Source organism: Carassius gibelio, chromosome B12 (genome assembly GCF_023724105.1).
Source record: "Carassius gibelio isolate Cgi1373 ecotype wild population from Czech Republic chromosome B12, carGib1.2-hapl.c, whole genome shotgun sequence".
NCBI classification, from domain to species: Eukaryota; Metazoa; Chordata; class Actinopteri; order Cypriniformes; family Cyprinidae; genus Carassius; species Carassius gibelio.
In genome coordinates this window covers 18172119-18186796 of record NC_068407.1, presented here as the reverse complement: position 1 = coordinate 18186796, position 14678 = coordinate 18172119, and the positions used below count along the sequence as shown (strand labels likewise).

Below are 14678 nucleotides of genomic sequence, written 5' to 3'. Positions count from 1 at the left end.
CTTCCAGTAGTGGCTTTGACACAGATCTCATATTGTTGCAGACTTTCCCAGCCAATCAAAGTGGCGAAAATGAGCAAATCAATAACACTTTTAGTAAACTGATAACAAAATCACCACCACATTTTTTCAGAAGAAGGAGAGTGTTTGGTTGCAGGCTCATCTGATGGCCATCATTTGCAGTTTCATGCGTCACACACTAAAGCTTTATTAGAATTCACTGATGATCTGTCAAGTCGAGCCAATGCTGGGTTATAAAACATGTTTTAGGATCACCATCAGTGACGTAAAATACTGACATAATTTTGCGCAAGACTTCCTTTCCTGCTTACGTAGGGTGAGGCATTGGCTAGAGACCCACTTCATTTCCAGCACGCAAGTTAGTTTGATCCAAACAGGAAAAGCCCCCCCTTTATGCCCTCTAAAGACAGCAGAAGCGATGATGAAACAGAGCTATAATTAGCCATGTGAGATCTGAACACTGAGAGCATGACTTGTCACATTTACTTTTAGAAAGACGCAGATGCAGCGGATATCTGCTCTAGAAATCAGCAAGTAACAGTTTCTCCAGTCTTCTGCCAAACAGCCACAAACTGTCCCTGCATGCCAGTGCCGGTGGTTGCATAGCAACTCCACGAATGCTCACCCGGGGAAGTTTATTTACATCCGCATTAATATACCGTGCCCCACAAACCCAGTATGGGATATTGTGTAAGATTGTCTGAAGTTTCAGTCATGTGGAGCGCAATATGTGTGAACTACTGTGCGAAAACATGTTAGTCATCTGGAAATCTGACTGTAGATATGACGGATCCAATTCCAGGTAATGGGTTTTGACTGTGAAAATGCATAAAGTGGCTGATTTATTTCTTTGTCTTTAATTGATTTGTACAGTTCTTATGCAAATTGGTGCATGACGTGGCAAGGGTCTACAGTTTTCTCCATGGAATGCGAAAAAAGGATTTTAGTGAATAATTATACTAACTGACTTTAAATTCAATCTGGCTCAAATTTTCACGAACGAGGCCCAGTGATCTGTGTACACTACTCTCATACTATTGAATTATTCAATAAATCAGCCTATAACACGTTGATGATGAGCAGGAAACAGAACCTGGGGTGCTGCTGCAAAACAATTAATACACTTCCAAAACAGAGGAATTAATTTTGAGAGACTTCTGGGGTGAAGACTGTTATATAGATCTGGTTTGATGAAGTCATGCTTTCATTAAGTGTTTAAAAGTATGTGACAGAATTTTTTTATATTTCAAACCGAAGTGGGTGGTGTTTGGCATTTGGTGCGAGTTGCTGTGTGGGAGTTGGATATTGCAGACTGGACTTTAGATCGCGGTTCTAGATCCAACCTCAGCATTTCATGCTCGCGTTGACTCATAATTGGTTGGGCCAATGTGTGAGACCTCCCACTCGAGGATCAAGTGTCAATTAAAAAGACTTTGTCAACAGCAGGCACCACTAATGCGAAGGTTAAATCCAAAGGCATGAACGTTTTGCAATGAAATGAAGGGTAAATCTAGCCTGAAGCTCTGCTATGGGTAAAGCCTTAGAGGGCTCAGCGAGGGCAGGCGGACTTGAACCGAAAGAATATTGCTTGTTTTAGTATTCAGAAGGATCCACTATCAATAATTTATTTTTATTTTTTTGTGGATTAGGTGCTCATTGTGCTTGTAGACAGATGCCAGTTTATTTCAGCTGTGAAATGGGTTTCTTTGAAACTTTGAAACCTTGAAACCAGACTAAAACAGTCACTGACCCCTACTCATTCATGAACTACAGTATGTGGCATAAACTGTTATGCAAGAATTTATTCAGATGAAGTATGACCTCGTCCAACTGTGAGACTGAAATGTTAAAGCACTGGAAGAAAGACATTTTGCGGCCACATTTATATTAACCTTTTGAATGCAGCTAATTATAGTTGTATTATTCATTCAAATGTCACAATGGTCACAAGCCTTTAATATAATTTGAACTTAATTTAATTTAGCAACAGCAAGGCTATCATCTGAATTTTAAAGTTAGATAAATGAATAATGTGACCTTATGATATTATTTTTATTGTATTTTAGCATTCAAAGTGCAAAACATAAAAATAAACTGACTAAATGAATAATGAACACGTTTTGTTGTAATAGCTTCAAATGCAGCTCATCAATCAGATTATACATATCATACATGTTGTTTTTGCAGATTTTGAAGCTGTTTTTGCACTGATGCCAGACTCCTTCATTTGTTATGAATTCTTATCTATTGGTGTGCAAGATCCAAAATGAAAAAGAAAAGAGAAAACAGTCAAACGTCATTTGCAAAGTATTAAATTCACTAGATTATCAAAAATAGGCATTATGAATGTGTAACATTGGCTCTTTTGTGTTTCAACAAAGATAAAATAATACAGAGTCAGAGTGATACGAGTTAAAATGCAGATACAATTTTCAAAAATTATTTTAAAAAGCCATGAACAGAACTACAGTAGATACTCTAAATAAGAATATACTCTTATTATGAATATAGCATAATAAAAACTTTAAGATGTTATGTTGTTATATTATTATGGCTTCAAATACAGCTCATAAATCAGATTTATAATATTTTACATATGAAGAGTTTGGTTCCAAAACGTGAAAAAAGCGATGAAATTAGTTTCTGCCAAAATCAGTGTTATTACTTGTTGGTATCGAAAAAGTCAATTTTACATTTTTGTGCAAAATGCAATATTTGCAGAGTTATTAGGTCATGTTTTCTCCCTTTTTTTCCAAACCGCGACAAGAGCCATTCTTCCTTTTTTTGCTGAATGCAATATATCCGCTCAACCAATCACAGCGCACCATTCCACACACTGTAAATAGTAACAACCAATCACAGCGCACCATTCCACGCACTCTAGACAGTAATGGCTGCGCTTTGAATACACTCCACATTTTAGTTTTTACTCCTCTAATTTGTACTTTGTGATCAACAAACAAAGATTACACCATAAATCGCATGTGATTGTCATCCACATCTTGACAGTAAAACCGATTCTGTGATTAATAGTACCGGTAAATCTCCATCACAGGCTTTAGATGGAGCGACATTTGATTCACAGAGCCATAGATCAGTGAAAAGCTTTGCTTTATCACCTTCATTAGATGAATCATATTAGATTATGAACGCGATATTGCGTAGCTTGTCAGTATTTTTATTAATGCCATTTATGTATTTGTTAATACAGCACATAGCACTATTCAACTAAATGAATTTGGAAGTTGAATGTAAAGGAAATATCATTTTGGAAATTATGTGGTCTAATGTGATATTGTTAATGTTCTTGTTCATGATGACATTTTATTTTATTGCTGTTAATTAATTTATAGCATCAACAAGATGACCCGTTGAATTCATTTTGGAAGCGATGACTGATAGTCCAGTGTCTGTATATAAGCACTGATTATGATCTAGGGTTCAGAGGCTGTCATATGTGGATCAACTTACTATGTTGTGTATTTTCGTAAGTTTCAATATGAAAAATAACTTTCATATTGATTCAGTGGATTTATTGTATTTTGGGAAATAATAAATAACATTTTATAACAAATCTTTGGAAATCAGAACCTGGATTTAAATTTTTTTTAATGTTATTATAACCTAATAGTGCTATGTGAAATTGTGAACAGAAACAGAAAATATCAATCTATCAATTTTTACATATCATGTGTTCCCGGGGAATCGAACCCCCAACCTTACCAGTTGAGCTACAGGAACACTAAGCATTATTAGGTTATATTTTGTAAATGTAATTTATTATTATTATTTATTTATTTTTTGCTTATTTTAAAAAGTCATAAACAGAGCGAGAAGCTCTGTTGCAAAACATATTTTGCTGTAGAATATTTTGCTGTAGAGCATGGAAATGTTTAGATGAAGTGTTTGGTTTGACTTTTCCAGGTCCCTGGCCACCCAGAACAGCAGTCACAACCGTTTTATTTCTTAAGAGACGGGGAAAGGGCAAATGTTCATGATAAAACCAGTGATTTGCATCTCAATATCCTGAGCTTTTGTAATATTTATTGCATGAATATTAATTTTAAACCATAATATACTGTAGGCCATGTTTAAGGAATGTACTCTTAAATGACAGATGGCTATGATTTTATTATAAATAGTTAAAATGACTATAATCACAGCAATCATAATATTAGACTTTCAATGGTGTATTTGTAAAATAGATTCCATAAATCTGACATTTACTTATGATCTCAGTGATGCTGAGGCAACTTTCAGACACTGTGGGATCTTCTTTATTCTTGCTTTTAATAGTTAAACATAAATTATGAATGTTTCTTCAGCTTTAGGCATTTTGTTGCAGTGATTGATTTTTTTATTTTTATTTTTAATTTATATGTGTTACTTTTCAAATCCCTTTTATACATTTTAAACTCTCTCTCCCCCGCCCCCGACTGTAAATGCTGAAATATGAAGAAAAAACAAACTTGGCATTTTTAAAACTATTATAATAAACTATTTCTGACTGTTCCTGAGTAATGGCATTACATTTTTATATAATTATATTTTAGACATAGTTATTTAATCAACTATAGTAAAAGTTTATATATATATATATATTAGTGCTGTCAATCGATTAAAAAAAATTAACTAATTAATCGCACAATTTTTTAAAATTAATCGCGATTAATCGCGATTAATCGCAATTAAAAGACTGAAACTTTTTGGATATGTAAATGTAAAATGTAAATAATTAATGTAAACTCAAGACAAAGAAACTATTTAAATTCAAAATATGATTGTTTATTGGAATTTTTGTTTAACTTGTAACACAGATTTTCTCATGTAAACAACATACCTGCAATAAACCATCAATATCCTCCAAATTAACTGTTGGCTTGAAAGCCATATTTATTACAGAAATAAAAACACAGGCATGTAAGTACCATTTGAATTTCAAAACAATCAATGCCAATAAAAAACAAAAATGATTTCCATGTTGAATTCTAAGTGGACTGCAACAAAATTCCAAAGTATAGTCATTGCCAGTGCTTTAAGTGGGCCAGTATGCACCAGTACTCAGTACCGCCACTTCCAAATATAGCTCTTGAGCGTACCGCCACCTCTCCGTGCGCCCAGAACGTGCTTGTAGCGTAACGGTACGCTCATCTGGACATCTGTTTTAATAGAGGTTTTAATCTTTTACCTGCACTGCCGATTTTCAGAGCGCCCTTCACAATGCAAGCTTCCTAATTCATCCCACCCAGAGCAGAAACTACATTACCCATTCACCCTTAAGTTATACAAGTGAATAGCGCATGTGTCGCTTTTCCCACTGTTATAAGTGTCAACAACTCAACGTGGCCGGAGAAGGTGTCTGAAACTCGTTGTGAGTTATACTAAAGCAAAATCTTGAGTATTTATTGTCTGATAAACATTAAAAACTGTCTGCGGAGGTTGAGTCGTCCTGCAGCCCCCGCTGGCTGCTCATTGGCTGCAGCATCTTTTTTCTAAGTTCTAAAAAAATACCGTAGACGGCAAGGCACAAATTTAGATATTCATTTATCTAATTAATCTATAGCCTATGCACAAAGACAATATGATCTTTTTGTCCCCTTTTTGTTTTAAAGCTTGATGAAGAGGGCGCAAGTTGCTGCAGCTGCGAGGAGGACAGTGATGCACGCGTACAGGAGTGATTGACAGTTCGCGGCACTGTGTACAAAAAATACTCCGCTACACAATTATTTTGTTATTTTCGTTTAAGCTTATTAACGTTTTTTTTAAACAATGACATTTGAGTTCATGATTTTAATGTTGCTGTTTCTTGTGGCAGACTAAATGAAGAGTAATGTTTCTTGCGGCAGACTGAAGAGTAATCCGGCAGAGTTTTATACTGAAACTTTCCGTCTAAAAGTCCTTCCTTGGTCTTATCCATATTTCTTTGCACGTTGAACACACAAGGCCACAACTGGAAATAAAAAAAACTGCAACCGCGTTAATTGCGTTATTTTTTTTTAACGCGTTAAATATTTCAAATTAATCGAATGCGTTAACGCGCTAATTTTGACAGCACTAATATATATATATATATATATATATATATATATATATATATATATATATATATATATATATATATATATATATATATGTTCATGAGATGCATATAAGGTTAGCAAAAAGTTTATCAGTGTGACCACACGTCATCCCAGAGAAAGGATAGAAAGTAAGTGATTGAGAGTGTTTGACATGGATGAAAAATAAGTGGCTTCCTCTGAAATGTCATGCTAAAACAGGGGTAGACTGCTAAATTACAACGTTTTGTTTACTAGTGCAGTACAAGCATCAGTGAGCGGATCAGATAATGTGCAAATGGACCCGTCGGGATTTGCATTACTGGCTGTACTTCAGCTCCCACAGTTTAGGAGGAAGTGAAGCCGTCTTGCTGTAGTTTCAGATACAGGATATCATTGCTCCTGTGAGTAATAAACAACATTACAGGAGTGAGACAAAACTTGTCTACAGTTCTAAAACAAAGCACAATTTATTTCCTTGTCTGTATTCAAGCAATTTGAGGGTTTTCAAGCATCAAAACAATAAAAACTTAACACAGCTTTAAATTTTAAAGGCTTTATTTGAGGATCTTTCAGAATGTAGTATCTTATACACTCAAAAAAATGTACTTTCACCTTTGCTAATTTTACTAAATCCGTTCATGTTATGATTACTTAAAAAAAATATTTAACAATGTGAACTTGATTTAATCTAGTTCATTCAACAAAAAGTGTGTATTGTCAGCTTTACTTAAAAATTATTTGTTCAGCCAACATAACATTTTTGCGTAAAGGTAACATATTAGTGAAACCAACACAGACTTGCATCTCATTGGCTGAGGATTTCTGCAGTGTATTATGGGTAATTGTTATTCTGTCACCCTCTTGGAGAAGTGTAGCACCATTAGATAGGTAGGTGAGTAATACAATTTATAGCAATTAAGTTGTTCTAATAAGTTTTAGAACAAAACAAACAAATAAACAAATCATTTGAAATATTGATTTGTAATTTAAATATGTTTGTGATATGCTTGATAAGCTGTAATTATAGAAAGGTTTCACTGAAAAGTAATATTAATCAGCTGCTCATGATCCTAATGCAAGGGGGTGGCATTCCTAAAATGGCATTTTTCAAATTTTATGTCATCATTATTTAACATTTTCAGGTACAATTAACTCATTTGTTGTTTGTTGACTCTACTAAGGGTTGTTAAGTTTACTTAAACTTATTTTGTAAAATGAACTTAATTATTAAAAACATTGTCCAAAACATTGCAGATTAGTTGGGCTGACACTATTAAATTAAGCTTTGCCCAACCATAGTAAATAAGTTGAATCAACCTTAATAAATTAAGTTGACCCAATGTAAGTACATTAAATTGGAGTAACAGAATTGCATAATGCTGAAATAAAGCAAATTAATCATGTGGAAATCCTTTCCATGATTTTTTTATGTTCGTTCAAAGAGTTATTTTTTTGAGTGTATCATGCACTTGCATTTAATAGGCTTTCTATGCTTTTTTTCATCTTTGACCCGTATATAGTATAATTTATTGACTTGTTTACCTTTCATTACTTTATTCAAATATATATATTAATTTAAATAATTAATGAATGCACTGTATTTTCAATAAATTATGTATTGTCTCATTAAATTAATAAAATAAATAAAATACAAAGCAACGTCCTGTATCTGGACATAACAGTATTTAATGCTGAATTTTGAAACATTTCTAAATATGCTTTTGAGCCCATGTGGGTATTATCATAATAATTTTTGTTATGCTGATGTGGAGCAGTGAAAGCTTAAAAGCAAATTGTCCTCTTTGTGATTATGTTTACTGTGTGTGCTAACTGAATTTGTGCCTCACATGCTAGCCTGAACTCAACATAGATAAAGGAAACCTGGCATGATTATGATTCATAAGTGCAATTTTCTGCTTTGGCATTGTAAGTAATGGAAGTTAGTGTAGGTGTCAGTCACTAAAGCACACCGTATCTGCTTCACTTGGTTCAGTGGTTCAGAATGCATAGCTTTTTTGGTGTGTGCAAAATATCTCCAATACAACAAATGCAGCTTAAGAAAGGACTAATACTGGATTACAAAACCTTTTTTTTTAATTGTGTATTTTAATAAAAAACTATTTTACTGTAGAATTCCAGATTGTAGGGCTACATGATTATGACGGAAATAATTAATAACATTTATTTTCCGAGTATACACATTGATACGGCATACACACTGAGACAAGATTTATATAAAATCCTACAAAATTGGGAAATATATATATTTTTAAACAATTTTCACTCAGTTTTAGAGTTACAAAGAAACGTCAGGCAACACTTTGAATTAAACATAAAATTTTGAAATTTAAAAACTGAAATAGTATTTGATGCCCAGGTTGCAGCTTTTTTACTGAACTGACATCATTGTGGTATATGTATTTAATGTGCACAAAGAAAACATATGCTTTAAAATGCTTATTTTATTAACCGGTTGTCATTGCCGTTACCAATTTATTCATGTGCTCAATGCAATTGTCTTAGATTTTTTACAGTGCTCAGCTTGTGTAAAGAAACCCATTTTTTTATGCAACAAGACCAATTGGAGGGTTTTAATCATCACTTTTAATGATTTCTTAATCGTGGCAGCTGTAATCTCAGTTATTTAATTGATTGATTGTTCAGCCCTGCCTGATTTCAAACCCAATGTAATTGGACAGCCATGAAACCGTAGCGCTAACCGTAAGCAGCATGACACCATGGCAGCTTTTTCCCAGAGGGTGAGCTGCTTTAATTCACTGCTGTGTTTGCCAGTCTGCAGATGTCACATGTGATTTAGGGCTGCCGGCTGTCTGAAGGGCTGGGATCAGCTGTAAAGCAGCCAGGAGGTTCATAAACCCTGTTGCTGGATGTCAGCTCTACACCTGGCATCACCCACAGCTACAGGTCACTGCTGGACAACAACCAAAACACTCCAGCTGGAGCTGCTGCTGACAGACTCATTTGTGTGTTCCTTGCTTGAGATAATGAGCCAATACAAAGGATAGGTCTACATGTCATAGCCATTACCTTGGCGAGATCTAGCTATAGTTTGTGATTTTTAGACATTTGCATTACTTTACTTGAAGGAGACAGCTGCAAGAACCAATTTTATTCTCCTTTTAGATGGTCTTCAAATGGAGGTGAAGATAACTTCAGTTTTTTTAAGGAGTCAGTCTTTTTGCAATTTGATAATGGCGAAGAGAACTTTGATTGCATAGATAAGAATAATATGTCATTATACATTAGGAACCCTAAAGAGTACCCCTGATGTAAAACATGCTAAAATTACCCCTAGGTGTCAGTATATCGATTAACTTTGAACAAAGGGAAAGCTCTGGTATCAATACACATACTCAAACATATTTTGGGAATTTTTGGGTCATTAAATTATATATTGGGATATAATTTTGTCATTATGACATATATGTTTGGCTATGATTTGCAATTTAAACAGCCATTACACTGAACCCAACCTCATCCCTAAACCTATCCATTTCTCAATATAAAACAATGCAAAAGTGGAAATATAATTACGGTCACAATTTATTGTAAAAATTAATCTTCCACGACCAAGCGATTACTGTGTGAGAATCAAATCCAAAAGACATCACATTCTGCCATAATACTCAAAAAGCCTCCTGTGGAACATTACGTTAGCTATGCAGGCTCAGGCAGGCCCAGGGGAATAACCGAGGAGGGAGCCACCATGAGGCCGAACTTCCTTTTTGAAGTGCCTTCAGGGGACGCACAGTCCGCGTTCCGGCATAATCCAAGTTTGCATCCTTACAATGTCTATGACTGATCCCAGAAAGGACACTCATTGTCTGGGAATCGGAAAACTCATTGCTGGATTAATTTCTGATCAAGACACTCTAGGTTGTTGAGCAACAACAACCTATGAGCGATAAGCCGCCGTTCTGAGTCAGCTAGTATTAGCCAATCGTCAAGGATGTTCAATATGCAGATTCCCATCTGTCTTAGAGGGGAAAGGTCCGCATCTATGCACTTTGTGAAAGTGCGAGGGGCAAGGGACAGACCAAATGGTAGGATTGTATACTGATAGGCCACTCCCTCGAAGGCAAATCTCAATAACTGTCTCGCCACTCCCTCGAAGGCGAATCTCAAGGACCGTCTTTGTTGGGGCGCTGTTTGAATGTGAAAGCGTCATTCAGATCCATAGACAGAAACCAATCCTAGGGGGCAAATTTGCGTGAGGATCTGATTCAAAGTCAACATTCTGAACAACCATTACATGAGGGCCTGATTCAGACATCTGAGATCGAGAATCGGTCTGAGCTCACCATGAGGAAGTGTCATCTGTAGAAGCCTGACTTAATCTTCACTAAAAGGACTGATTCCACAGCACCCTTTGCAAGCAGTGTTTGCACTTCGTCTTGAAGAACATGAGATTCGTTGTCCTGCACCGAAGTCTGCACAACACCTCTGAATACAGGCAGCCAGCGAGTTAACTGAAGCGAGTAGCCTCTAAAAAACCTACACCACTCAGAGGTGCTCGAAGGGGTGGGGAATGATCACAAGCCTTCTGCGAGAGGTTCAGGCATTTGTGAGAACTTACACTCTCGACTTCCTTCTTAGGCTCAGGGTCCAGCACTACACAAGGGTGGGGACCTTCGGCTCTTAGTTCAATAGTGGAAGAACCGGCTGAGCTTCTAGCTTCCGGCTTCTTGCTTTGTCACAGAGTCAGCGAAGAGATGGTCTCGCCACTGAAGGAGAAGATTCTGATGAATTGGACATTGGTAGTTATGCAACTACACACATGTTAACAATAAGGCTTCAGTGACAGAGTAAACAGGATTTTCCCCAACTAGTCATCAATGACAACGCAATGGGAGTTATCTGTCGAGTTTTTTTTTTTTTTTTTTGGCTCAAACAGAGATCATGGTTCTCCCATGATTCTGAACTAAAAGTAATTTGTTATTTGTGATTTGTGACTTTGATTTAACATCAGCACTTACGGAAAGGAACTTCAGTTTGTCTTCAAATGAAATGCAGGAGATGTAAGGAGATGCTTTCCAAAGGCAATTTATTAAGAGGCAAGCAGCTTTGAGAAATGGATTATTCTGTAATTAGTGTGACCGGGAGAGTGTCTAGATTCAAATTATATGTCTTCAAAAGCAGTTCTATCTCATGAGTCATGATGGACATTTTAAAGCAGACTTGGTGCACACCCAAATTCGAAAACTGTTTTCACACCAACCAAATGAATTGAACTGAATTGAAAACGAGAAAGGCTGTGTGAAAAACGTCTTGTAGGAAGAGGTGCTCTTTTGTAAAGATAGACCCATATTTCACATGCACATTCCATTAAAATGATCTAATCAAATTTAATACCAGCCAAGATCTGAGATAGAGAGGAGGATATGAGATGTGGAATTGGGTATGGTATTGGTGGGAAAGACATGTGTTTTAATTAAGGAATCTAGCAGATGTGATCTAGTAGATAGGGGAAAAACAGTGGTCTGACGACAGAACCCTAGGGTACTCTGTAATGAGGAAGCCTTAAGATATAAAATAAGTCAAGGAAAGCACACATTTAGGGAGGAAGGTATGCATACTAATGTTCAAAAGTTTTCTTCTCAAAAATTCATAATGTTACTAAAGATTTCTATATAAAAATAAATGCTTTCTCATTACAGAAATATATATGTACTGTATGTGTATACATATGACGAGTTTGGTTCCAAAACGCTATAAATCCATTCAATGTTTTTTTTTTTTTTTTCAGGAAGTGGCAAGATGAAAACCACTATTTTCTGTTTCAAACTTTCACATGGCATCTTTAGGTTATAATAACATTAAAATTTAAAATCCAGATGTATTTCTTCATATTTCATATAGATTTATTATGAAAAATGTACATATACATATACTATAAACTTTCATATTTCATATAGATTTATTATTATATATTATATATATATATATATATATATATATATATATATATATATAATTTATTTATCTCATATACACAAGCTCATATACACAATATTAATTCTTTTTCCACTGTACCACGACTTTATGCTCTGTACTGTACATTATTTCTGTTAAGTGACAGGACTTTTGTCTAAGCAAAGTAAATTAAATAACTAAAAATCAAGGCATGATAAGATTTTATTTTTTGGTAAAATAAGCGTAATCTAGAGGCCTTTGCCTTTCATATAAGCCATTCTTAATGATCAACTCAAATTAGAGATGGGTTGCATAGTTAGCTGTGTCAATAGAGTTTTTTTTTTTTTTTTTTTAAATTGGGGTCACAGTAGTGAGTTTAAAACAGGACTTTCCCTGTCGACAGACTATTATTAATAATATATAAAGTATCTTGACCAGCTATATCGAAGATCTGTTTTAAAAAATGTGGTGAAAGGATGTTGTGAGGAGAAAAAGTAGGTTTCAATTTTATCACGATTTCCTTACATATCTTAAGAAAAATCTGTGTAAATTCACTCCACTGTGAGCAGGAAAAAGAGAGATTGGTTTTATTGAGGTAAACATTTGAGTTTGAGTATTATTGATTTTGTTGTTGAAGAAATTGAGAAATTTTTCACATTCAAAAGAAGAGCAAGCAAATGAAGGCTTAACAGAGGGTATAATAACAGAGTCAGTGGCTGAGAATAACGTTCTAGAACAGTGAGAGTATTTTTACAATAATATCAGATAAGAATTTACGCTTAGCAGTCCTGACAGCCCTTTGAAAATTCTGTAAGGAAACATTCAACATTTCAAATGATATTTGAATCATGTCTTTCTTCAATCTACCTGTACGTTCAAGCCATCGACATTTCTGTCGTATAGTGATCGGATATCGTCATTGATCCAGGGCTGTGACTTGTTTTGAGGATGGATGAGCTTTCAAGGTGCAGTAAAATCCAAAACTTCTGAACATTTGCTGTTGAAAGAATATGCTCGTCAATATTTGGGCACGATGAAGCAAGATCAGAAATAGGTAAATATTTAGCCCCCAAATGCAGTTCGGAGAAGACGTGATTGGAGTGAGAAGTCAATGTGTGAGTCCACCGTGCTTGACATGGTAAGGTTATAGGTGGAGCAGGCAAAAGTGTGGAAAAGGGCACTGGTCTGTGATCAGAAAGTGGAGTGTCACAGATGTCAAATGTCAGCCACAGGCAGACCTTATGTCAATATTAAATCAAGTGTATGACCATGACAGTGTGTAGAACTATTTACCAATTGAACAACATTCAAGGAAGACAGTAGATTTAGAAATTCCTTAGCTAAGGCATTGGCTGAGCAGCATACATGAATATTAAAATCACCAAGTATTAAAATATGATTATATCTGATCAAAAAATCTAAGTTACCAGGGAATATTTACCTATTCGAAGAAATCCACAGACCAACACGTTCTGCCGAGCACCAAGAGATCCGGGTTGGCGGCAGACGGAATCCGGTGGCACTAAGGCTGACAAGAGGCCAGCTTCAGAGTTGTCTCTGGCGTCTCTTATGTGGAACCCCAGGAGCACGCCAGTGTAGGTAGTCAAACGAACTGGAGTGCTTAGGTGGTGAATGGAACTGGAACATAGTTTTTTAGAATAGAGTTTTGGCATAGCATGATAGATATCAATAAGTTGCTGGCGATTGTAAACAAAGAATGACTGGATGGAAATAGTAGAGTCAATAAAAACCAGGTGAGTAACGAAAGACAGTGGATGGCGCGCCATACACATTTGCCCTTTGTGTAATAAGTTACAGAAACTGTTAAACGCACCAACTTAAATAATAAAATACACTTACCGGTTGTGGTCCATAAACAGCGCCTTCTCCAGACAAAGAGGGAACTGCTCCATCTTTCAAGAATAACCTTTGTGCGAATCCGGCATTAAACTGATTGAGATTGAGGAAGCTGTCCTCAGCAAAATGTGCTGCACATAGTTTTACATGTGGATTATAATTTTCGGGAACCGAGTTAAACATAAATTGTAACCATTAATCTCCAAGTACAGCGTCCCTGGGAAGGCCAAACAAAGGTGATTGGACTCAGAGATGAAAATAACAGCGTTTCGACGACATGGCGACAAACACAAACACAACTCTTCTCCGTCGGAGCACAACAAGACCACGCCCCCTTTTTTGTGAATTCCTGTGGGCGGAGGTTAGTCAAAAAACTGTTCTTGTGATGTTATTAATGAAGGAAGTAGAGGGATGTAGTCCAAACTGGTCGTTCGTTGTAAGCAAATTCTGTTAAAATAAAATATCTCGCTTGGCATTGAACTTTGAGCTTTAGAATTTTACAGATATTATTTATAATCTGACAGCAACATTACACACTAACTAAAGTTTAAAACATGGGATCATGAAGAACGGGACCTTTAAACACAGAATTGGCTTTACTGATGAAATGCACATGACAATCACATGCAATTTATCGTGCAGCCCTTGTTTGTTGATAACAAAGTACAAAGCAGATGAGGAAAATTAGGATGCCAGGTTTATTCAACTTTTTTTTTCAAATGGCGTTTATCACGTTTTGGAAAAAAACTCTTCATATACACAACAGTCATTTAAAATTGTATAGATATTTGTATTCCTGTGTGTGTGTGT

The 14678-nt window shown here is 35.6% G+C and overlaps 1 protein-coding gene across 2 annotated transcripts in view; it reads left to right on the top strand.

Moving 5' to 3' along the window:
• The window catches only part of LOC127968992 (cGMP-dependent protein kinase 1), a 161029-nt gene that overhangs the window by 21682 nt on the left and 124669 nt on the right, over nucleotides 1–14678 (top strand). The gene's annotated exons all lie outside the window — the stretch shown is intronic.